This window comes from Manacus vitellinus, unplaced genomic scaffold (genome assembly GCF_001715985.3).
Source record: "Manacus vitellinus isolate BGI_N305 unplaced genomic scaffold, ASM171598v3 scaffold_18_pilon, whole genome shotgun sequence".
NCBI classification, from domain to species: Eukaryota; Metazoa; Chordata; class Aves; order Passeriformes; family Pipridae; genus Manacus; species Manacus vitellinus.
Genome location: NW_021939324.1, coordinates 6,831,330 through 6,854,703, shown reverse-complemented (window position 1 = coordinate 6,854,703; position 23,374 = coordinate 6,831,330). Strand labels below are relative to the sequence as shown.

Genomic DNA, 23,374 nt, shown 5'->3' with positions numbered 1-23,374 from the left:
TAGTGGTTGTTATCTTTCTCTCTTAGGAGTGGAAGCTGTATGGGCCAGTGATGGGTAGTAGCATCTCCTCTGAGCAGCAGACAGTCCTTCCAATCTCAGAGGGTAAACTCAACTTCTAGGAAAAAAAATTAAAATATAGGTAAGAACATTTGATTAACAACACCCTTAAAAAACCCAGTGAAATTCCCACACATGTACACACGACAGGAAAAATCATGTCCATAAGCTAATTAGAAAGAAAGATTTCTAAAGTGACCTTAACTGCAGGTGCATTTCTTTCCATGTCTGCAATATGGTTTAGAAATGTCAATTATTTAATCTTATTTAAATTATGTTAGCATGACTTATAATGAACATTTCATACGTGAAAGCAAATTTATGAAACAAAATATTTTGCGAGGTAGGACAGATTCAACATAGCATGAAGCAAAACTCTGCAGACCAACACTTTTGCAGACTACTTAAAGAACTCTGTTTACTTCATTGAAATAATTTTTAAAGATGTAAATTCCTACAAATTAGGGTTGTACATGTTTATGTTGAAAAAGGGGGTTTGAATGTCTAAGCAGTTTGAGCTGATCATTTCAGTCAAAGTAATTGTCACTTCACAGAAAAGAGAAGAAGCCATATGAGGAGTGGCTGAGGTCGCTTGGTCTGTTCAGCTTGGAGGAGAGGAGACTGAGGGGAAGAGAAGGAGCAGGCACTGATCTCTCTTCTGTGGCGACCGGGGACAGAACCTGAGGGAATGGCCTGAGGTTGTGTCAGGGGAGGTTTAGGTTGAATACTGGGAAAAAGTTCTTCCCCCAAAGGGTAGTTGGGTACTGGAACAGGCTCCCCAGGGAAGTGGTCAGAGCACCAAGCCTGCCAGAGTTCAAGGAGCATTTGGACAATACAGGCAGGCACATGGTCTGATTCTTTGGGGTTGTCCTGTGTAGGGCCAGGAGTTGGACTCATATGATCCTTTTGGGTCTCTTCCAGCTCACTGTGATTCTATGAAAAAAAATCTTGCCAAAATCAAGGAAAATGCTTATGGTCCTTGAAGGAAAAAATGAACCCAACTTCAGAATTGTATTAATAACCTTCTTCAAGGGCAAACCACTAAGGTGATGCCACATACCAAGGACACTCCTCTTAATAAAGTCATTAACTTTTCTAACCTGATTGGGTTAAAAACTAGTCCACTTGTCATCTGATACCTGTTTAGTAGCCTCCAGCCCATTCCTAATGAATGGTGACCCGCAATAGGTATCCTATTAACAATAATGGCACAGAAAACAGAACATTAATGCAGTGAAAACTCAGCTCCTCTTTGCCCCAACACATCAGGCAGCACAGAATTGCTTACAGTGGTGTATGTATGTGGTTTTTTTGTTGTAGGTAGAGAGCTTCAGTTTCCACACCCATCCGCCTTCTCTCTTTCATGAGAACTGATGCAGAATATAAGAAAAGCTTGCATTTGTTGTTGAGCAAAATGAACTGCTCACTATCTAAATGGTATCTGCGGAGAAGCAGATAGAAAGAATCAACAGCAACATATGAGCAGCAAAGGGAGAAAAGATGTTCCTACTTCCATTCTTTTTCCTCTTCCACCCTTTTCATTAGCACTACATGGTATGTCAGAATAAAGCCTTGTCGTTGCACTGCTCTGGTACCCCTAGGAAGTTCCTGTGACCACAGACATACCATATCAGTGCTTTTAAAGCTGCACTTCTAAAAAAACAGCTTTTCTAGACAGAACATTACATTCTTATTTAGACTGCCTCAGTATTTCTGCTTCCATCTGTCTTTTCACTTTCTTATCATCAACACCAGCAGACCATTGCTAGCAGAAGTGCAATTACCTTATTTGTTTTCGAAGACCAACATGTATCATAGCAAAACTCCACTACTCTCTGATTTTGCTACTGAGAAACCAGGTAATTATCAGAATGTGCTGTTATGGCCAAAACTAAATTAGGATTAAAAAACAAACAAGCAAAAAACCCACCAAACACAAACAAACAAAAAACCCCCAAACCAAAACAACAACAACAAAAACTCACAAAAAGAAAGCAAGGAACCAACCAAACCAAAAGCAATACCAAAACGAAAAAAGATGACAAGTTAAAAAGAAGAGAAAAGAAGCGAGAGACTGGAAGGTAAAGCAACTACATGCTTCAGGGCAGGAGAGAACTCACAGCAATGGGAGGCAAACACTTGTTCATTTTGATGATGCTTCTGGTACTGACCATTACTAGAGAGAGGATACAAGCCTAAATGGACCTCAGCTCTGACCCAGAATGGTAGTTCCTGTGTCTTAACACAACCACTGACAGATGGATGCAGGGAAGTATTCATTTTTACCTAAGGAATTAAAGAACACACAGCAAGATTACTCACTAAACCATTACGAGGAGGTGATCACTATAATGGAGAATTTACAAGAACAAGAAGGCAAACCACATCAGCCCTAAAGAATATGTATGGCCTGCCACACTACCTGATAACACAATCTTGATGAGACGACAGCTGCTGAGTAAAGAAGTAACCAATGTGTGCAAGCATCAAGCTTTTATACAGGGCAAGAGAGAAAAATAATTTGTACCTTTTGAGACACAAAAGCCATAGCTAAATAGTACATTAAAAGCTCATCAGGAAAATCTGTGGAATCATTATACACATTAGATGTGTGTTCTTGCTTCAGGCACATCAATGGGAATTTTGCTACAAGATGAAACTTTTTAATGTTCTGCCATTTAATGGCTGAAAGAAAAATGTTCATTTAATTTACTCGTTCTCTATATGAAAAAAATCCTAAGCACAGCAGCCCGTATTCTCAGTTACATCAGAAAAAAAACCTCACATGGTACAGGTCCTAAGAGTAAAAGTAATTTCTGTGTTCAGCTAATAATAGACCACTCTGAACCAAGCCAGAGGTGTATGCAAATTTTGACAGAGACCATCAAGCACAAAATTTCAGCAGAAAGCAGTAACTAGCCCTCCCATACTCTCCAAAAATCAGAATGGAGATTGGCATGTGATCTGCTAAATCTCTCTCACAACAGATGATCTCTGTACATTAGGAGATCCTCCTTTAGTTGAGTTCAAGATCAGAATGTGCTTTGAAGGCCGAATAATTGGCCACAACAGACTTCTCTTCTGATGATGTTATAAATTCTGTTAAATAAACTGATAGTTAAATATCATATTTATAGTATTTGCATATGAGTGTGCACTTGGCATTACTGGAGATTTTTTACCAACAAATTAGACAGACATGCCAATAGTGATGACAGCTGTAACTACAAAAGGGAAATGGACTAAATGATTTCTTAAAGTCTCTTCTATCACTAATATATCCTGTTCTGTGAACTTCTTGAAACCACTCCATTCTGTTCCCACTGGAGTTGTATTTTTCATGCCCTAGTGCTCGGATAATAACAAATACATTCTAGTATTAACTTAATTAGCTAAATTTGTTCCAAGTTACTCCAAGCACCCTGTGGTAAATGAACACACTTCTAGGCTTTGAGTGTGCAAGAAATTTGCCACATAAACAACTTGACCAATTTGCTACATCAATATTTACTATTATTCAGTGAGCAGGAGCCAGAGGTTTCAGATGTATGCTTACAACCCTCAGGGCAATGGGATTACAGCAAAGAAAAGAACTTGATGCAGGGAATTATGTGCTTTTGAACTTTTACTGAATTTCTGTACACAGTAACAGGGATGATAACATAAAACAAACATTTGTTCTGAACATTATGTTAAAAGATTTTGTTATAACAGGTTGGAGAGATGGGCAGACAAGGACTGTCTGAAATTCAACAAAGGCAAATTCAAGGTCCTGCATCTGGGGAAGAATAACCCCAGGCACCAGTACAGGCTGGGGGCTGACCTGCTGGAAAGCAGCTCTGCAGAGAAGGACCTGGGGTCCTGATGGACAGCAAGCTGTCCATGAGCCAGCAGTGTGTCCTTGTGGCCAAGAAGGCTGATGGTATTCTGGGATACATTAGGAAGAGCATTGACAGCAGGTTGAGGGAGGTGATCCTGTCCCTCTACTCAGCCCTGGTGAGGCCTCACCTGCAGTGCTGTGTCCAGTTCTGGGCTCCTCAGAGCAAGAGACATGGAGCTTCTGGAGCAGGTCCAGTGGAGGGCAACAAAGATGATTAAGAGACTGGAACATCTCTCTTACATGGAAAGGCTGAGGGAGCTGGGCCTGCTCAGCTTCAAGAAGAAACAACTGAGAGGAGATGTCATCAATGCCTGTAAGTATCTGAAGGAGGGCTGCCAAGGAGTCAGGCTTTTCTCAGTGGTACGAATCAATAAGGCAAGAGGCAGTGGGCAGAAAGTGATGCGCAGGAAGTTCTGTCTGAACATGAGGACACAATCCTGTACCATGTGCTCTAGGATGACCCTGCTTGAGGAGGGAGGTTGGACCAGATGACTCACTGTGGTCCCTTCCAGCCTTACCCATTTTGTTATTCTGTGATATATTATGGCACCCAAAACTGCACACAGGAGTTGAGGCAAGGCTGCACCAGTGCAGAGCAGGACAGTCACTTCCCTGAACCAGCTGGCAATGCTTCGCCTGATGCCCCCCAGGACATGGTCGGCCGTCCTGGCTGGCAGGGCACTGCTGACTCATATTCAGCTTGGCAACCAGGACCCCCAGGTCCCTTTCTGTGGCACTCCTTTCCAACATCTCATTCCCCAGTCTGTATGAACATCTGGGGTTGCCCCATCCCAAGTGCAGAATCCAGCACTTGCCCTTGTTATACTTGATACAGTTGGTGACTGCCCAGCCCTGTAATTTGTCAAGATTTCTGCCTTCAAGGGAATCAACAGCTCCTCCCAATTTAATGTCATCAACAAACTTGCTTAGAATACCTTCCAGTCTTACATCCAAGTAATTTATGAAGATGCTGAAGAGCACAGGGCCTAAGATGGAGCCCTGTGGAACTCCACTAGTGGCAGGTTGCCAGTCTGATGTTACTCCATTTACTGTAAGCCTTTGTGCCTGGCCCCTGAGCCAGTTGCTTACCCATTGCATGACAGGTTTATCCAGTTGTGTGTTGGACATTTTGTCCAGAAGGATACTGTAAAAGACAATATCAAAAGCTTTACTGAAATCTAAACAGGTTACATCAGCCGTCTTCCCTTTTTCTAATAGGTGGGTAACAACATTGTAAAAGGAAATTAATTTTTTAAGCAGGACTTTCCCCTCATGAGCCTGTGCTGACTGTGACCAATGTTTTTCAATAACTCCCAGAATAATCTTATCCCAGATTTTACCAAAACAAACATCCTTCCTCCTTGCTTCCTCTTCTCTATTTCAGGCAGCACTGAAGTACCTTGAACACTGAATCACTTGGTCTGCTATGTCGACAGCAAAGATTTTCTATCCTCAGACTGAGTATAATTGCAGAGGTTTTAAGTCTGGCCCCACAGCAAACAAGCACGCTGATGTTCGCTACATGATCTAAGCACAGGATGCATTTGCTCCTGCTGAGCATACCCATCTCAGGAGTTTAAACTTATTAAGCAAACATTTTTGCACACTCTTCTGCATTGGGGAAGGGTAAGTTTATTGTTATGTTGAAATTGTTTGATTATTTTGATCTGGAATTTAAAACCTCTGAAATAATTCACATTTAAATGAAGGTCTAAATATTCGCAATATAGTTTCTTCCCATATAGATGACCAACTTAACGTAATGAATTAGATATTAAAGAACTCTTGCTGGTCTTATATTCTCCAGGGTGAATTTTATTTAATGGAAACATCAAAAGAATCTTCATGGGATATCTGAACTGGTTTTCCTGGAAAGTTGACTAAAAAAACACCTTATTTGTGATACACTAAAGAAGCAGTAAAGATGATGATGCATATATTGGCAGAAGAGAGGACCAACCAGTGGAAAACTTTCTTTCCAAGACTTGTGGTTTCCATGCTGAAAATACTGGTGCTCTGTCTATGCATTCAATTTCTTCTCAGAACACGTGAACCAGCAACAGGCAGGAGAATATATTTGTCACTCCTCAGTTGAACACAGATACTCTTTGCTTCTTTTTTTCCTTCTCCTGAAGCACAGAGACATTTAAAGTCCAGAGATTAGTAGTCCTCATTCAGCTGATTTGGTTACAGAAAGCCCAAGATGAAATAAAGGAGTTGGCAGACAAAGAATAAGTACTCAGGTCTGGTTTACCACAGTAAAGGTAAGATTACTTAATTGTGCATTATGTACCCTTCCTGCTGTTTCCTCTTTGACATCCTCCCAAAGCAATCATATTTACAAAAGAAAGATTGAGACCCCTTCCCACTTCGATGTTATCATTTACCTGGATTGAGGGGATGAGAAAATCCAGCTGGGGCACCTCCCTCATCACATAATGAAATGACAGCCTTCAGACAAAGCAGCATACTGCAAAGTGATACATTCTCCTAAATGCTCCAGTGCAGAATAAGCCTGCCCACCCCTGCTGAGCCATTATAGATGGCAGGTAACATCTAACACAGTTCTGCATTGACTTTTTGGGATCCACACAAAAGCAGCTGAGGGACACAGAAAGGATGCTTTAGACACTGTTGCTTCCACACAACACACCTACCTGTGGCTTAGAAACACATAGACTGAAGTTTACTAAATACTGACCTTTTCTCCTGCTTTTCCATCCATGGAATTTTGGTCAGTGTCTGTAAATATAAGAAAAGTTTGCCTCAAATAAATGCCTCTATAGTTGAAAAGCAATAATAATTTATGTCAGCCTGAGCCAAAGTCAGCCATGCACACCATCTCTGGTACAGTATTTTCTTACGAGATTAAGAGTACTTGGCATAGAGAACTGAGCAGACTACTGCAATGCCAGGGAAAAAGGTGGATGTACATCCTCTAACCTTAGAAAATACCTTAGTGAAGACCAGTACATCTGGTTCGAGCTTTATTTAAGCAAGTTTGTATTATTTGTATTATTTTCTGTCAAATCATCAGCTCCTTTAAATGGCTCTGACCTGCTACTTCTTGTACTTAAAGCGTTTTACAACTAAACTAGTAAGTTCATTCTTGCTACAAGCTTGTTCCATAAAATACATTTTTTTAAATGTCATAAAGACATTAAGATAAATAACAGTGGTCAAATTTAGCAAGTGCTAAATTGGCATGCATTTTTCTGTTCCAATGACATGTCTTTCAGCTTTCTAGTTTTATTTAATCACCCAAGCTCAAGCTGTATATACCAGCTGCCTATTAAGGACTGATAATTTCACCTAATCTTAGTGACAAAATTTTGTTGGAAGTGTTCTGTTATTTCTGAGAACACGACTAGAGAATACATTTCTTTGCTGAAGTTAAAAAATGCTAGCAACTCATCCATGAGGAACGTTAAAGACCCCCTTAAAGTGGGTAGAAAATTAGCACGTTGTGGGGAGAAGGGCATCAGAAGAGAGGGCAAATCACAAAAAAACAACTGTGACTGACTGTGTCAGTCTGTTTTCCAGTCCTGATAACTCACAGTAATGAGGCAAGAATTTCTCACATCCTCACATCTGCTGCTGAAGAGCTTAAGGAAGCTGTAGGCACAGCTATTAGACTGATACTCCAGCAGGGAAAGTAAACTTCCCCACTACAGTCAGTCTCAATAGGTTCTTCTTCCACTCTGGGAGACAGGTAATGCTCTCTTCACACAGAAGATGGACAACAAAAAGTACAGGAAATAAATACATCTGATAAAATTAAAGCTTTTCTTGATACACACCAGTTCTCCCATGATACTTTTTCTACTTTTTATGAATCATAACTGCAAATTCAGAAAAAGCAAAAGGTGGCTGTTGGTTTGGAACAGCCCAGTGCTTGTAATGCATATATGAATGTTTTACTGAAAGTGCAGAGATAGTATCACATAATTCCCTGTGTCTCTTCAGGTCTGTTTATTTCTGCAAAATCAATGTTCTGATCCTGTGTAAGAAAATATCACATGTCATTGTAATTAAAAACTATGTAAAAATATAGATGTAAAAAAAAAAATAAAGTTCAGTGGAAACTAATCCTGGAAGCTATTGGCATTTGAAGTTTGATTAAGCAACTCTAATTACTTGTCGAGTTTCATTAAATAGTTATAATTGTAAATTTCAGAAGTACAGTATTTGTTACATTTGAAGATACATATACAAACTGCTCTGTTGTGGTAACTGAATCTGTAAAAACTGATTTTTCTTGATAGTGATAAGCATACACATTTCCTTCATTAGTCACCTTAAACACTTCAATAGCAATACAAACAGATCATTTATCCCAGGTCCACCCTTGAAATCCACACACTTTGCAGCACAGTGGTGTTTCAATTAATTGTCATTTCCTTGCCTTATGTACTCAGAGTCTGAATTAATCCCTGCATAAGACTATTGCACTACATCCTGTTTGTGAGGTATCCACACCATGAAACACAGCTGTTTAATGGTGTCCTACAAGATTTGGATTTGTGGATTTCTGTCTGCATCCTAACTACTTGCTAAACACTGCTTACAAATAGTTTTGTTTCCATAGCACAGAAATTCCTTACTAGATCACATCACCCAGATAAATGATTAATTGTAAGTTACAGTTAATTGAGAGTTTATATGTTTTGATTCCTTCACTTGCATCTGATTAGAAATATGTTTTGGTGCTATTTAACAACCAATTTATTATGTACAGAGCTGGTGAAGGGTCTAAAGCAAAAATCCTATGAGGAGCAGCTGGGGGAGCTGGGGTTGTTTGGCCTGAAGAAAAGGAGGCTCATGAAGATCTTATTGATGTCTACAGCTACCTGAAAGGAGGTTGGGTCCAGGTGGTGTCAGCCTCTTCTCCCAGATAAAAGCGACGAGAGGAAATGGCCTCAAGTTGTACCAGAGGAGACTTAGATTAGATATTTAAAAAATTTCTTCACCAAAAGTGCTGCCAATCATTGGAACGGGCTGCCCGGGGAACTATTTGAGTCACCATACTTGGAGGTTTTTAAAATACCTGTAGATGTGGCACTTGGTGACACGGTTTAGTGGTGGACTAGGTTAATGGTTAGACTCAGTGTTCTAAATGATTCTATGAATCATAAAATAGTAATAATTATTACTTGTTTTCAGCATAAGGAAAGCAGTTAAGAGCACTACTAATTAAATTGCCAATAAACAGTTCCCTTTCCCCACAACAACCATTTGATGTAGTCAGAAAATGACACAGATTACAGTTCAATTATGTTAATAGGAAGCATGAAGAAAACTCTGTCAAAAGCTCCATTACTAAGTGATTGTTCCGTTCTCTTTCCTTTCCCATCATCTTTTCTAAATAACATAGTCCAGTTGCTTTAAAATCTGTCAGTTGTTATTTATTCTATGCCCAAAACAAAACAGAATACACACTGAATAAAGACAACTCTGTTTATCATAATCTACCTTTCATTATAGTCCTTTCACACTTGTTTTGAGAGTATGTGTTGAATTCTCTAGTAAGAAATAGCAAGTCTTAGATTTTTCTTTCAAACATGTAAAACCAGTTAGTGAAAATGTACTTAGGAGCTTGTAATAACTTTTTTCTTGTGTACTTGGATTTCAGCAAAGAGTCATTGATATAAAAATGTAGATGTTCAGTGTTTTGTCTAAGCCATGGGAGGGAATTTGTGAGTAGGCTGATAAAAACAACAAAAACAAAATTCTTTTTACTTCTTTTTCAAGGCTGTGCAAGGCTGTGTTGGATGCACACACATAAAAAATAGCCTTCTTTTCAGGGAAATTGCCTAGAATTCCATCAAAGTTTGAAGAGCAGTGACTGCCTACCTGCTCACAACCTACACCTTACTCTTCACACACACATCATGTTATCTGGGCACACCTTCAGGATCACTCTCTCTGAACAGAGTTTCAGGGGAAAATATGATTCAGGGCAGCATAGGATAACTTGCACTTACTTGGAAAATAGCCAGCTTGGGCTGAACCTGATGTTTTCTCACTGTGTGGAGGAATCTAAGAAGGAAAACCTGGATGAAACAAAAAGCTTTTTTTTTCTTTTCTTAGGTGCAGACCATGTGTTTTTACAAGGAATCTATTTCGGAAATCTGGGAAGATTCCCATACACTGAAAATATTGATGCATGTTTCTTATGGATGGTATATAGGAGATTGTGCAATGAGCTCAGTTGAAATACATACAGATTACAGATACAGAAATGACTTTGCAGTTAATGTCAGCCTGATCGCCAGGGTCTTGTAATAAGCTTGACAGTTCATATATCTGACAACAGTAGCACAACTGACTCATCAGTCACAACAGTATTCCTTCTTATTTATTCTCCTCTCTCAAGTCTGGAGCACGTACAAAGGACACCAGATATTCTACCAAAATCAGATACATTTTCAAATACTTCGTAACTGAACCTACAGATAATGCACAGTCAGATTCTCTCTCATTCTACAACATGGATCAAAAATAAATAAAAAGAGGGAAGAAAACATCATTCTGTGAAAATAAAGTTCTTTGTAATTCAGTTTCTCTGTAACATTCCTATCAAATGTAAGGTACCCAATATCACGTTAAATAAATTTAAAATTGTTTATAATACAGAGGAATAGCAGAGATCCTTCTTGAGTCTCCCTGAATAAAGAATTGTACACTATAGGCACTGAAGACTTTCTAGACTTTTGAAACATTACGTCTTTTGCTCAGGCACAAAAAAAGATGAGAGTAGTAGTAACAGCACAGCATAATCCAGCTTGCTGAAGTCAGAGACTTCAGAGAGTCCATAGCAAAATTAAAAGTAGGGCTGCCTTGTTTCAAAGACATTTGGAGGAAAATATCTCTTTTTAAAGATGAATGCCTCAGCAATTATTTCTTAGAACAGCATTAGTATTATGATTGCTTGTGTAAGCTCTCTTGCAGTGCAGCGAAGTAAAACGAGTGCCTGTTGGTACAAGGACACTTCTACTGAGCACAAAGAGAGAGTGTGACAGACAAATCCATCATGCTTAGCCTGCAGATCAAAGTGCACAAAGCAAAGCATGCTGGAAAACTACCACACATGCATATAAAACAACAAATTAAAGCACAAAGGACATGCATGAGTGGATGAAATGAGGAAAACACAGCATTAAAGATGATCTTTACTGCTTTCAGGAAAGAATCAAGACACAACGATCAGACTACCATTTTCAAAGTGCAAAGTGATGTGGGGCATCCAGCTGGAGATACTGAAGCTGAGTTTTCAAAGTGCTGAAGATGGACAAATCAAAGGCAGACACAGAATGACAAAAACCAAACTAATCTATCTATTTGTGCTGAGAGCACAAAACCTAAGCAATTTTGAACTATTTCCAGTCGAGTCCCTATTTGCCAACAACTGAATTTTAGAAGTCCTATGCAGCATTAAGGAGTATATTAAATTATATATATATGGAGTAAGGTAAGCAATCAGAAGCAGTCACCTTATTTTAATATGACAGCTCCTAAAAAAAGGATGATACAAATCTTATTCTTGCATAAAAGCACTGGAATTATTTTACTAGTTATGATGATGATGTTTATTCAGCAAAATAAATTATACAAATGAAAGTATGCTAGGGAAATAACAAGCACTGAATTAGTGTAGAAAAACCCTAACTATTTAAGAGTTTTTCTTATTGCTACTGTAGTCCTCTGTTGTCTAGACCTAAATTTGAACAATAACAAAAAAAAGTGGCCTAATATGCATACAAATTATATTTTATTTCATATAATATCATAGAAGTTTCTCTAGCGTAATTCCAATAATCCCATTGACCACAATGAGATCAGTTCTGTGATAAAACAGAAAATGAGGTGAATAGGACTGGTCCCTAAGCACACATAAACAAAATCTAAGAAAATAGAACAAGAGAAAATAGAACAAAGTGCGTATTAATACATATTAGTACACCGCTTATAATAATAAATTATAACAATGCCAAATAATTGATATTACTAACTGGGCACAAATTCAGTAAGTCTGTCCTCTTATCAAGAAAACAACGAAGGACAAAGTAATTCCAGTTTCCCTGCAGTGAGGGAGTCAAGGGAAAATATTTTCTGTCTTCTAGTCTTGTTTAAGCTTTGTATTAGTTTTCTCTTCTTTGGCAAATTACCTATCAGCTTTTACTGACAAACTGTTAGGGATCACATAGCTTTACTGTAGCCTATTAGATGCATGAAAAGGGCAAATGTGAAAAAGACATTGAGATCTTGATATATGCAGGCTGGCTGAATCCACAGACTAGCAAAACAGAAGGGCTGACAACTTACAGGCACTATACCGATAGCTATACACAGCCACAACTCTGAAACTGATTTGTCAGTCTGCAGCAGACCTGTAATGTTCATAAAACATTTACAGATAGGGGTGCATGCAGATAGCCCACCTAAGAACTTTCTGCCAGCACTATTGCTATTACCCAGATGGCATCTGCAAACAAAAAATTTGTATTCAATTACACACAACAGTTTCACAAGAAAAATAGTGACCCTGGCATTTTCAGATTTTAGATCTGCTACACCAGGCCATCCAAAGCACTTCCTCATTAGCAGAAAATACTAAACTTCAAAGAAGAGAAAAGTCATGCTTTACATGTAAATGCCATGATGACCTGGCAAAGTTGAAGAAGGCTTTGTTTTTTCTAATTAGTTTATAAGGGAAATGGGCTGCCCAGGAAGGTGGTGAAGTCACCATCCCTGGAGGTGTTTAAGGGAAGACATGGTGCTTAGTGCCATGGTCTAGTTAACATGATGATGTTCAGTCAAAGGTTGAACTCGATGATCTCAGAGGTCTTTTTCAACCTAATTGATTCTGTGATTTTATATTTCTCAGCACAAACACTCAGAACTCCCATGTTCTGAGGTTTTGTGCCTTGTTCTATCTAGCTTGAATTCTTTGCTGTGTCCTGCAGCTTGGGAACACCTGTGCATTGGATCTGAAAAGCTAAGTGACCAACCCACCATTGCAAGTCATTTCACCAGACAAATACCTCCCCATATGTATGTCCTTACCTTCTTGTAAAGGTGACTCAACAAGCCAGTACAAAGGATTATCAGCCCCAAATTATCTACATACTCTTTCACCACAAAGTAAGAAAATTTTAGATGGTTATTTTCAACATACAGCCTCTACCAAAAAACCTTACATTATTCATTGTCTTGTCCTTGGGATTGTGTAACAGTACAGTCAACTACTATTGACCTTCACATTCATAAAATTTGAGACTAGGCAAATCAGTGCTACAACAGACTATCCCTGATACTAAATTTTCATTTTCAATGCAGAATGTACTTTTATTTTCAAGAAAACATGTGGTCGCAATCCAAAATAACAGCATTTAGGATTAATCAGGATCTTTTTAGACTGCAAATGATGCAACTGGAATACCGCACAGGCACATTCGATGAAAAGGAGTTCCCCAATATCAGCAGACCTTGTGAGGATGATACAGCATGATTCCTGTGATGCGACTCCTGCTTTGACAAAGAACATTTGACTCCTTCCTGTTGTTGATTGCATGGGAATATGAGACACTACTGTCATGTTCATATCTTTATGGGGTCTCCAGATCTAGAGAACCTGGAGAACTGGCAACACCTCTGTGAAAATTCTGAAGCGAACCTACAATTGAATCTATTAGCTTGAAATACAGTACTCTGCTACACACTTGGTCCCAGATCCTCTATGTTCTTTAGCAGGTGAAAAGAGGACAAAAGTAGGGGGATGTGCACATGCATACACACCCACACTGATCCATCTGAATTTATGTATAAATAAAGGAAAAAATGCAAAGAGCTTCTTGAATACTTTCAGCTGCTGCCTTCTGCAGGCTTTTGAGCTTGCTGAGCTGACACTGAGCAGCAGTGTAAGGGTCACTTTCATGCAGTACTTTTGCCAGCATGGGACAAAATAAGCTGCTCACTTGTTAGAATACTTTTGTATTTCAGTCAGTTGAAAACCTTACCATGCAAATTTTCTGTACTGCAGTTAAGTCCTGATGCATGGAGGGACTTTATGTCCTCTTGGATGACAAAGCGTTTCCACTGCTTTTTCTCAGAAGAGTTTTACCTCTCTAAAGGCTATTTTCAGAAAGATTTGTTTGTTCTCACAGGACATTTCTGTCAGAGCAGTTAAAATATGCTTAAATTACCATGCATAAACTTCATTATAAAGCTTGCTAAAAGCACAGTTTGAAGTCCTACTTGCTGCTGGTGACTACAAATTTCTATCTGGCTGGAAAAGTCAGCTACTTCAGGTCCGGCAACATTTCCATGACAACATTGTGCTAAAAAACCTCATTTTAACATGTCAAAAAAAATAAAAGGCGTTTCTTGTGTTTTTCATTCTATTTCTTGCTATGCAGTTTACTGATCTCTAGATAAAGGATTTCTAAGAAGCTAATTACCAGGTTGAGTAAAGCCCTGAGGCAAAGCCTGAAGTCTTCTCCTTTGGCTACTGTAACTAATAAACTACAAATCCTTACCTCCTCTACAGCACTGTTCCCTTACTAGTGTTAGATTCACCCTTGCTGAGAAGCAAGCATGATCATCCTCATTTCACAGACCTAAAAAACTGAAGCACTGAAAGGCATAAACATGACTAAAATAGTTAAAAGGTAGAAAAGAAGACACTTAGAGTGTCAGTAATTGCCATGTGTCCTGTGAACTAGTATCAACAACATCCCTCATATGACATAGTAAAACAATGACCATAGAACTGTACAAACTGCTTGCATAATTTTTAGTAAAATATAGTCTCTTGTAAATTAACAGCTGTATAAAAGATTTACTGATCACACTGAGCATTCACCTGGCTCCTCTGCACTGCACTGCTTTCATTTCCCCTCCTTTTTCCTAGCAGGCTATTTCTGCAACTAATGCACTGAGACAGGTGCTTGGCTGTCTAAGGCTTTCCTACAATCATGCAAATTTGGCCTATGACTTCCAGTGCAGCTTGAACCAAAGCCCGATGGCTAAACTTCAAGTCTCAAAATAATATTGCCTCCAAACCATATGCATTTTTCAAATATCATATATTTCCTTGCAGCTACAGCTACTGGCATTCATTTAATTGCAGTTCAGAGAGGGCTGTGATTTGTCAGCCATGGAGACATGGCAACACATGGTGGTCACCCTCTTCTTCCTGGGGTATGGAAGCCATCCTTTGATGGCTTTACTATCCCAGCTCTTGCAGAAATTCTTTCTCAGAAGTTGCAAAGCATGGAGAAGGGATGGGCAGAATGAAAGCTCTAAGGTTCAGGTTTATCTTGAGGTAAATCTGATGAGATACACCCATGTGTCCTGAGGGAACTGGCAGAGAAAGTGGCTAAGTCACTATTTGAGAAGTCCAGTGAAGATCTCACTGACAGGAAAAGGGGAACTATAACCCCCATTTTTAAAAGGTGAAATAAGGAAGATCTGGGGAACTACTGGCAAATCAGTCTCATCTTGGTGCCTAGCAAGGTCATGGAGCAGATCCTCCTGGAAACTATGCTGAGGCACATCAAGGACAGGAAGGTGATTGGTGACAGACAACATGGCTTCACTACGGGCAAATTGTGCCTGACAAATCTGGGGCCTTCTATGAGAGTTGGTGGATGAGGGGAAAAAACTGATGTCATTTGCACTTGGACTTGTGCAAAGCTTTTTGACAGTGTCCTGCCTGACAACCTTGTCTATAAACTGGAGAGACATGGATTTGGTGGAACACGCAGTGGGTAGGGAATTGGTTGGATGGTTGTACTCAAAAAGTTGTGATCAACAGCTCAATGTCCAAGTGGAGACCAGTGATGAGTGGCATTCCTCTGGGATTGGTATTGGAACTGGTGCTGTTTAACATCTCTGCCAGCAACATGGACAGAGGGAGCACCCTCAGCAAGTTTGCTGATGCCACCAAGCCATGTGGTGCAGTCAACACACTGAAGGGCATGAATACCATCCAGAGGGTCCTGGACAGGCTGGAGAGGGAGACCTGTGTGAACCTCATGAAGTTCCTCATGAAGTTCAACAAGGCCAGATACAAGGGCCTACATCTGGGTCAGGTCAATCCCAAACATGGATACAGGCTGAGTAATGAGTGGATGGAGAGCAGCCCTGAGGAGAAGGACTTCAGGATGCTGGTTGATAAGAAGCTTGATATGACCCAGCAATGTGCTCTTGCAGCCCAGAAAGCCTACCATGTCCTGGGCTGTAGCAGAAGGATGACCAGCAGGTCAAGGGAGGTGATTCTGCCCCTGTACTCTGCTCTGTGAGACCTCACCTTGAGTACTGCTTCCAGCTTTGGGATCCCCAACATAAGAAGGACATGGACGTCCCCTTTGTGGGGAGGGCCATAAAGATGATCGGAGAGCTGGAGAACCTCTCCTCCAATGAAGACAGGTTGAGAGTGCTGGGGTTGTTCATCCTGGAAATGAAAAGGCTCCAGGGAGACCTTCTAGCAGCCTTCCAGTGCATAATGGGGATCTACAAGAAAGCCAGACGAGCTTACAAGGGCATGTTGTGATAGGACAAGGAGGAATGGTTGAAAGAAAGTAGATTTAGAATCATAGAATCAGAGAAGGATTTGGGTTGGAACAGACCTTAAAGTTCCAAACCTCCTGCCATGCACAGGGGTGCCTTCCACTAGACGAGGTTGCTCAGAGCTCCATGCAGCCTTGAGCACTTCCAGGGATGGGGCATCCACAACTTCTCTGAGCAACCTGTTCAAATGCCTCACTGCTCTCACAGTAAAGAATCCTAATATCTAACCTAAATCTACTCTCTTTTAGTTTGTATCCATTCCCCTTTTTCCTGTCACTAAATGCTCTTGGAAATACTCCCTCTCTTTCTTGTAGGTTTCCTTCAAGCACTGGAAGAAAGGTTAGTTATTGGATAGCATGAGAATTTTAAAAATTTTAAAAGATGAATTCTTTCCTTCAGACCATTTATAGTGCATTACCATTATATTTTTCAACTTTTTCTTCACATTCTTTTGGAGTAGAGTCTTAGTTTACAATTGTATGTTATTATTCTAATATGTTCAGGCAGCTAAAAAATATGAGGTTTAGACATAGAGCGCTAATGTGCCAAATCTTGTGATAAAGCTCCTGGGGATGAATTGGGAATACGCTGATTGTTTAGCTCAGCCTAGAAAGGATGTCAAGGACACAGAACATTTCCAAGTTTTTGAAAATGCCAGAAGGTCAGAACATGTGTCTGTAACTCATTTTTGAGAGTTGTATAGCCAATAATTCTGAATGCCTTTCTCAACTTCACCCTTCAGATCTTTGGCTATCTAAGTTAACCTATTTCCTCAAACTTGCTGAATGTTCTTTAAAACAGTGTTCGCCCACTCATCTATTTCAATGTGCTACCAAGAGATTTGAGTTCTAAAATAATTTTGTCATTTGCTATCATTATCTTCTTTCAAGAAAGTGTTCTGCTTCGTTATGCCTTCATTAAAATAAATCTCCAAGTGGTGTGTGGGTGAACAGAGCCCTTCAATTTCATTTATATCATTTCTGAAGAGTGGTAAAGAGCAACTATCTGCAAGAATCAATAATTTTATAATTACATACATATTAGCATGGCTACTTGTATGATAGATCACATAACGGGGCATTCTGCCTGGTTGCTGGAGCAGCAGTAGAATATTATCCTATAATTTTCCCTTTCTTCACCATCACCATATAGTAATACATGTGCAACATAAAAAAATGTTACTCCAACATGGCAAGAAAATATCATCATCTTCATTTTGGGAACAAATTAATATTACACTAATAAAATGGTGTATGTTTAGCATATACCTCTTAGTATATAAAATATAACCTTTTATTAAGCTTTAGTATATTAAATATAACCTTTAATCTCTTATAATCTTTTTCAAGATTATAAGTGGTGATTGCCATTACAGTGAGGACGCAGCCTTTTCACATGGTACTGGAGGTCAGATGCCACTGCTACTGTGAAGTAAGCTTGCTCTGAAGTGGAATTACCTTGTATATATTGGTGTGTCAAAGAGCAATAATAAATACCTTTCTTCTTTTGCAACAGCCAATATGAAGTCACATCGGCAAACAATAATGCCTGATCCAGAGCACAAAAACCTTGAAAATATGTTGTCAGGTCCAGTTCAAATTCCTCTCAGTCATTTGCCTTAAGCAGTGTCCATTTCTGAGTCAGCAGGTGGCAAGCTATTACAGAAATCAAAAGGTAAGCCACCACTCCAGATTGTAGATGTATTTATCTTCTCTATGAACATTTAAAAATTGGTTACTGAATACAAGTTTGCCCATGAAGAGATCATCCTCCAACACAAACCTCATCCTTGCTATGCTGATATTCTCTGACACTTTTAAATGCTTTGCAGAAACTCAGACTTTTTTAATCATCATGAAATATTAATTTATTTTTTATTACTACCAAAACTCCTTCTCACATGAGGCTAAAGAAGGGTGCTGTAGGAAATATATGCTGTTCATACTCATCCTTGACATTTTGTGTAATGTTGGTCTAGCTCTTTTCATGGACTCCCAATTAGTTGAATAATTAGGAAAAGGAAGAACTGTTTTTAAAATCATAACCACAGTAGGCACCTGGATTTACACAACTGCTGGCTCATGATCACTTCACAGATATGCTGCCATACTTTCTTGGCAAATGAGAACTGCTGGACTTTGTAAAACTTTATCTGCCCATGATGACTTTCAGAGCTTGCCTTTCCTTCAGTCTTCGGTGAATAGCCCATAGCTATCAATTAAATTTGTGAAACACATTTTATGCCACCTTCTTACTCTGCTTACTTACCTTCTTGTAACATTAAATGTCTGTAACCAGAAAAAACATAGAAGTATTGTATGAAATGTGATCTAGAATGTTGTGTTCCAGATCCAAAGTTTTAAAAGTATAACAAGTGAGCCATTATCACAGAATTCTGTTTTTGTCATTACTCTTTTATGTTAGTTCAATACAGATGAGTTCTGATCTCAACAATGAAAAATGGCTAATAAAAAACATTTAGTTGACATGGAACAAAACTGGGTTTTGGTAGGAAAAAAGCATATTCAGCATTAGGGGGCCATAAAACTAGCAAACACAAACACATCTTATGATCCCATTGACTCCAACAAGGTTAAAAATCCCATTGATCTGGCACAGGATTTCATTAATAAAAAAGCCAACCAACCAACCAGAACCACAAAACCCTCTCCTTGTTGATTTTAGGCCAAATCCGGACCATTTTACCTACAAGTAATATATTTTAACCCATAATTCAACTGTTCTGAAAAAGCTCAGTTGAGGAGAACATGGAGAAGAATGACTAATTTGATAGGGTTTAGAGTGTCTTAGTTAAGACAGTAGAAAAAACATGCAAATAGATGATAAAGCACCTACTGGCAATCTTACTGAAGTTCTAAGTAGATGAGAAGGATCTCTCTAGAGCTACTAGAATAGAAATAAATATGCCTTTAAAAATATAAAAGTGGGTTGGATTAATTAAATATACCAGTAAGGGTTCTGTTTCTAGAGCTAACCTACACTGGATTAAAAAGCATCTCCGAGTAAAAAGACATTACTGCCATGAAGCAAGTATCCTGCCCCCAAAAATAAAAACCAGTACCCCATTAGATCTGCCCCTGAGGACATTGAGAGCATCTGTCAAAGAAGTCATGTTTTTTTATTTTACAAGTCAGTTCATCAAAGGAATTTTTTTTTTTTCCTCATCTGGCTATATTGTACAGCATATATTAGATTTTGAGGTCAGATGTCAGGAAGCAGAGGTTCCATGTTATAGGAAAAATTCTGCAATTTTGGGTACTTAGTAACATTAATTTACACACATAAGACACAGCCGTGTGCATTTCCTTGTGCCTCCTTTGGCTCTTCACTGAACTTAGAAATACTACATTTTCAATTGGATTCTTTTCTCATTAAGATGAGAGACCTTAGACAGGAATTGATTACTTTGTGTTTTGAAATTTTGTATTTACTCCCTGGCTTTATGGTATTGAAAAATAGCTGCAAAGTTCCCATCTGGTGGACTGGCTTCAAATGAAAAAAAAAAAAAAAAAGCACATTCAATTAATCTACTTGTATTTTAGGTAGATTATTAGCACCTTTTTTTTGAAATCTTTGCTAAATATTGTTGTTTTATCAAAGCATTTTAAAAAATGCAATACCCACAATTCTGTCAATTCCCTGTGATGCAATTTCTTATCTATGGTCACCATAAACTATGAGGAAAAGGCACTTCGTTAGTTTTCTATGGATCAAATCCACTGTTCACCAAAGCTTACACAAATTATAATAATAGGGTGACCTAGGCAGAAAAAATCGAAAGTCTAGATAAATTAAACTGAATTGTTTTTTTCTCTGAACTACAGTCTCTGATGATCTTTTTTAAGGATTCTGAAGAGGCAAGCTTCCAACTGCTACCCTCTGCGCTACATGGTACTGTACGTGTTCTGGTAGGACTGCTCTGCCTCTCCCAGCACTGAAACACTGAAATGCCTCAAAATTGAGGCATTGAAAATATTCCTAGCCTGTGAAGTTACTTGCTATGTTCTTAAGTAATTGACCTAAAATATTGTTAGAAGGGTTCTACAGATTGGAAACGAATGTTCAGAAAAAGGGATACATAAATATTAGGTCACTACGTGGCAATAACTTGTCAAAAGAATAGTTACTTATGTATTTATGTGTGATCCTAGGTCTACAACATAGTAATCTGGATTATTTTAGCCTTCAGGGAAAAAAAATACATGTCAATGCATGTCACTGTTTCCCAGGCAAGTGTTCAGATTTTCAGGGCTGATTCCTCTGTATGTTAACATTAACATTAAAAAAAATTAAACCCAAAAATCAAACCCATTTTGTCACGCATACAATCTTGACCATGATCTCCTCTGAGAACTCTGTAACAGTGATCAATATAGCTAAAGAATGTACTCTTATCATCTTTACAGATAAAGTGTACTGACATTTTTTCACACATGCATTCTGTTAATTCCATAGTGACTCCAGGATCTCTCAAAATCAGAAAAAGATAAAAATGGTTTAAACAGAATTTAGATTTTTGTTTGCTCAGCAGCTGTGCTTGGTAGCTGTACAGGCAGCTAGTCTTCCAAAGTATTATGTCTTTTGATCTTTTTCCATAGCCGAGTTAATTTTTAAAATAACTTCAACATTTCAGGAATGATCCATGGGCTTGGACTACCTTTCTTTTCCATTTTATTTGGATAGTTTTATTATAGGGTTGGGGGTTTTTATATAGCTGTGCATACAGAAAGTGCCAGCTTGACTCCATATACAGGATCAAAGCCAATTTCTGTCATTCTATAACAGGAAGATGAAATTAAAAACAGCTTGCTCATCAGGATGCTTGAAACATCTTTATTTCACCTGTCTAATTTTTTTTAAACACTTCTTTAACTTTCCATGGATCCTGTGCTATCAACTTTTTTTTTTCCAAGGTCATGTCCATAGAATTACATTTGATGAAGTGAAAAAAAAGAAAGACAAACTATTAGGATAAAAAAGCCTAGAATTTTGGCATGCTTTTTTTCCTTAATATTTTTAGGGACTAAACACTAGCAGAAAAGAACAGGAACATTGTACTTTAATAGGAAACAAAAGGTATGTAGAGGTCTTCAATACTATTCAATATATATTGTCTTGCTGTTGGAGAATATGAAAATAAGATATGTCCCTAATCTTCACAAGTTGTACAGCATAATTATATTATGTTTTTTCTAAGGTTGCACAACTCCTTTAAGATATTGCAAGCTCCAGGAAGGCTTATATCAGCTACAATCACATTGCTTTATACCTGTAGGAGAGCATTTTTCTGTGCTGAGTGTGCTACAGAGAATTCTAGCTCTCCCAAGAAGGCACTATGAAATCCTTAATGTGAAAAAAAGGATACTTAAAGTATTATGAGAAACACCAAAATCATATAAACTCCAAAGAGTTTAATTTTAGCTTAATTTTATCTGGTCTTTAGGGATGACTGAATTGCAATTATATCCCCTAGCTCACCAAAACAGCTACCAAAAAAAAATAAAATGGCAGGGGTACATGAGAAAGTGAATAGAGAGAAAATTAAATGAAGGCCTAAATTCTGAAGTTGTCTTGCAACTGATTTTTTTCCTACTGTCTAGAAAGGCACCACCTTGGTGCCTGCTGGGACAAATCAGACCTTTTGCTTACTGAAAGCAACATCTAAGACTCACAGTATATGTGGGAGAAAATAAAAAAAAAAGATTAAAAATTACATCCAGTGGCAATGAGAACCAAAGTCAGAGCTCTTCTGCACAGAATACACCTGATCCTGCCCACCCTATAAGCCTTTTTCTTCTTATAGCTCTTCAGTGCCACCCATACCTTGCCACATTTCCATACCCAACTCTGAATGCAGTCATGGTCTTTCCTGCCGTTTCTTTGCATTAGTTACTTTTGTTTTGCTTTCGTCTGGCTTGTAACATGGTAGTATGCCAGCTTTCCTTTTAAGTGGTCTAGAACCTTTTATAATTTAATTACACTAATATAATACTTACTCATCTGCTTCCTTTCTACAACTAGGCTTCCTTGCATTTTTTCAATTCAATTTTCCTGATGGTGACAGATGTAGACAAATTATTGCAGTTGTTCTACACATTTCAAAATTATGGCCACTTTTTATGTGTCTTTATATAAATTTATGCAGCTGGATCCAGGTTTTAACACTTAGGATAGATGATGGCACTTGGTTCTCATCCAGGTGGATTTCAGCACTCTTTCCTGACTCAGCAAGATACATACTTGTCTCTTTACCCAAGCTGTCACCCAGAACAACCAGATCCATGTGAAGAGCAAATGTGACAAGGTTTCAGTTACAGTTTTTGCTGATCTACTCCAGGCCTTAGTTACCCAGCCACCATAGAAAGAAATCGGGCAAACCTCACTAGCGTATGTTTTGAAATGGATGGTGTCAACTGTAATTAAATAAGATAAATTAAACTTTCATTCTTCACAGTCCTTCATGTCATTCAGCAAGACAACAGCAGTTGTCCTTTTTACATTTATCAATTGATCTCTAGCCTTGAAAATCATAATCAACGAGTTTATAAACATACCACTTATAAACCCTACCGTAAGCCCACAGGCAATCGAGTCCCAATATTAAGTACGCTTAAGGGTGGCGAGGGAGAAGGAAACCACTTCAAGGAGTTGCACAGAGAAATAAACCGTTCGTCGCTCTTTTGGTAAATCTAGCAGGATAAAGCCCCGCGGGGAGATCCTACGGATATTGGCGTGGGCCGAGCCCCCCATTTTCGCTACGGGCGCCGGGGTGGGCTGGGCGGCAGTGGGGGCCGGGCGAGGGGCGGCGGGGCGGGGCGAGGGCGGGCGGGGCCGGGCGAGGGG

The 23,374-nt window shown here is 38.8% G+C and overlaps 1 long non-coding RNA gene across 1 annotated transcript; it reads right to left on the bottom strand.

The window, feature by feature from the left end:
- Window positions 1–5,656: 5,656 nt before the first annotated feature.
- LOC108639250 lies at window positions 5,657–23,323 on the bottom strand. The gene is made up of 3 exons (XR_001920345.2): window positions 23,102–23,323; window positions 6,639–6,679; window positions 5,657–6,066 (listed from the first exon to the last, which is right to left on the bottom strand). It is a non-coding gene; the product is annotated as an uncharacterized LOC108639250 (long non-coding RNA).
- Window positions 23,324–23,374: the final 51 nt, after the last annotated feature.